The following is a 3,437-nucleotide window of genomic DNA, read 5'->3' as shown; positions in this document are numbered from 1 at the left end:
TCACTGTACCTGTACACAGCCAATCAGTAAATAGCACACCCTCATCCCCATATTATTACTACCCTCTTGCTCTTTTGCACCCAGTATCTCTACTTGCACATCATCATCTGCACATCTATCACTCCAGTATTAATGCTAAATTGTAATTATTTTCACCTCTAGGACCTATTTATTGCCTACCTCCCTACTCTTCTACATTTGCACACACTGTATATAGATTTTTCTATTTTTATTTTCTTTTGTGTTATTGACTGTACGTTTGTTTATGTGTAACTCTGTGTTGTTGTTTGTGTTGCACTGCTTTGCTTTATCTTGGACAGGTCGCAATTGTAAATGAGAACTTGTTCTACCTAAAAAAAAAATCTTAAAAAGGGATTTCTTCAGCATTCATCACACCCAACATTTTATTCTATTATCTGTAAACAATGTAACTTTTTACACAAATCAGTTACTTTGACCACTTTCCCAACTTCAAATTCTTTAAAACTTTTTATCAACTATAACTATACACATTTGAGTAAATTAGCATAAAACATCACACCAACAGTAAGTCTTGAACCGTTTAACCTTTTACTGCAGTGGGCTAAATCAGGGTCACACAGTGTTTCTTGGTAGTCTTAAACAAATCTACTTGGAAACAAAAGTATACACCTCACACATGGTCATGAGTTTTTAAAAATAAGACATCCGTACCATGTTAAATATAGAGTTGAAATGTATTCAATTTTGAGTTTGCATCCCAATATTACATTTTATAAACATCACAGAAGACTGAAATATAACAAAAACGTTTGACATTAAAACACTGGATTTTCTGCATTTGAAAAAAAGTATATGTTTATTAATTATGAAAAATATTACTAACGTTCCACCCATGAGGCCACTAGAGGAGGCCACTAGAGGAGGCCACTAGAGGAGGCCACTAGAGGACGCTTCGGTCATTGGGGACTGAATGAAATCGGATTTCTTCCACATTCTAAAGCTTCCATTGTTGAAAACTCCCATGACTACCAACATTCTACTCACTGTAAACATTCTAACTTTAGACACAAATCAGCCACTTTGACCACTTTCCCAACAACTTAAACAAACACTTAGAGGGTATGACATCTTGGTCTACTTCCATGGAGTGATTTAAATCTTTTTTATTAAGATGTTGCATTGAATTCAATATTTTTGTATTTGTAATGCACAAATTGAATAACTGAATTCAGAAATTGAATTTCTATCTAAATAATGAAATGAATATTGAATTTAGTTGTAAAATGTCATTTCTATTTAATTAAATATTCAAATGAAATATTTCCGCATTAAGTTTCAATATGGTAGATATTGCATTCTTGGCCTGTGTATGAAGGTTGATCATCATTTCAAGTTGAGAAAAGTTTTAAATATTCAATTTCTCTAAGGTTCTCTCAGGTTCCGTTTTCAAATTCAGTTCAATTCTGATTCAAACCAACATCCTGGTACTTTGCTAGCTATTATGACCCCATGCCTGAAAGGTGAGACTATGGAGCATTTACATGCCTTGTGTTTCCCTTTACGATACTCACAAGCCGCACAGGACACATTACAAGGGAGTGTGACAAACAAACACAATTTGACCCCCATAATAATATTGTTGAATATCTCTGTGTAGCAGAGCCTGGGGAGAGGCCACTACCACTAGACCAGAGCTAGGAGGGGTTTCAGGGTACATAGGCTCAGTGAGGCAGAGTTCAAACGTAGGTTTTTATTATTTGTACTAATTTGTACTAACTAGGCTGAGTGAGTTTGCTGAACTCTGGACGTTGTATACGTTTATTAATTACAGATGTCACAGCCTTCATAACCCTAGAAGCGCAAAACAGGGCCAAAGTTTGCTGTACTTTGAGATTGTATATGGTAATGTATTACAGATGTTACAGCATTAAAGATCACAGTGCAGTTGACACATGTGCGCGGTTGTATAAGCGGGTTAACAGACTTATACAACCGCACCAGGCCCATCCCTCAGTTTTTTTTTTTTACCAAAAGAGATGGGGTGTTGCTTTGTTATCGTTTCAATTAGGGACAACGTTTTTTGTTACTGAGGTTATAGTCTAAGTTCCTTTTTCTTGAGCATTTCTGGTTTTAAGTTACGTAATAAAGAATCTATGTTTGAACGGTTTACTCTGCCTCACTGAGCCTTTGTACCCTGAAACCCCTCCTAGCTCAGGTCCATGGCAGTGGCCTCTCCCCAGGCTCTCATACACAGGGATATTTAACTACAGTGAGCTCCAAAAGTATTGTTTAAGCTCTGTACTCCAGCACTTTGGATTTGAAATGATACAATGACTATGAGGTTATCGTGCAGACTGTCAGATTTAATTTGAGGTTATTTTCATCCATTCATTTTGAACCGTTTCGAAACTACAACACTTTTTGTACATAGTCCACCCTATGTTAGGGGTGAGACACAGAGTAGGTGAACGGATGATCTCCTCACGTGTAGTTCCTACCATGAACCATGGAGGAGGAGGTGTGAGGGTGCTTTGATGGTGACACTGTCTGTGATTTATTTAGAATTCAAGGCACACTTAACCAGCCTGGCTACCACAGCATTCTGCAGCGTACGCCATCCCATCTGGTTTGCATTTAGTGGGACTGTCAATTGTTTTTCAACAGGACAATGACCCAACACACCTCCAGGCTGTGTAAGGGCTATTTGACCAATAAGGAGAGTGATGGAGTGCTGCATCAGATGACCTGGCCTCCACAATCACCCCAGTCCTCAACCCAATTGAGATGGTTTTAGGAAGAGTTGGACCACAGAGTGAAGGAAAAGTAGCCAACAAGTGCTCAGAATATGAGGGAACTCCTTCAAGACTGTTGGAAAAGCATTCCATGTGAAGCTGGTTGAGAGAATCCAAAGCTGTCATCAGGGAAAAGGGTGGCTACTTGGAAGAATCTCAAATAGAAAATATATTTTGATTTGTTTAACACTTTTTTGGTTACTACATGATTCCATATGTGTTATTAACTTCATTTTGAGGTCTTCACTATTATTCTACAAGGTAGAAAATAGTACAACTAAAGAAAAACCCTGGAATGAGTAGGTGTGTACAAACTTTTTACTGGCACTGTATATTGAATTTAAATATAATTTTAAAACAGAATGCAATATTCATTCAATTCCGTTTCCAATCATTAAATATAAGTTACATTTATGAAAGTAATTATTCAATTTGTGCATTACAATTTCCAAAACATTGAATTCAAATATAGTTTCTGTGGACACTTAAATCACTTCATATTCTTCTATGCCATTTAAATATGAAATTTGAACAGAAACTGAGTGTACAAAACATTATGAACACCTGCTCTTTCCATGACATAGACTGATGAGTTGAATCCAGGTGAAAGACATTATCCCTTATTGATGTTACTCGTTAAATCCACTTCAAATCAGTGTAAAT

This window comes from Oncorhynchus clarkii, chromosome 22 (genome assembly GCF_045791955.1).
Source record: "Oncorhynchus clarkii lewisi isolate Uvic-CL-2024 chromosome 22, UVic_Ocla_1.0, whole genome shotgun sequence".
NCBI classification, from domain to species: domain Eukaryota; kingdom Metazoa; phylum Chordata; class Actinopteri; order Salmoniformes; family Salmonidae; genus Oncorhynchus; species Oncorhynchus clarkii.
The sequence above is the reverse complement of the archived record's forward strand: the minus strand, read 5'-3'. Positions refer to the sequence as shown.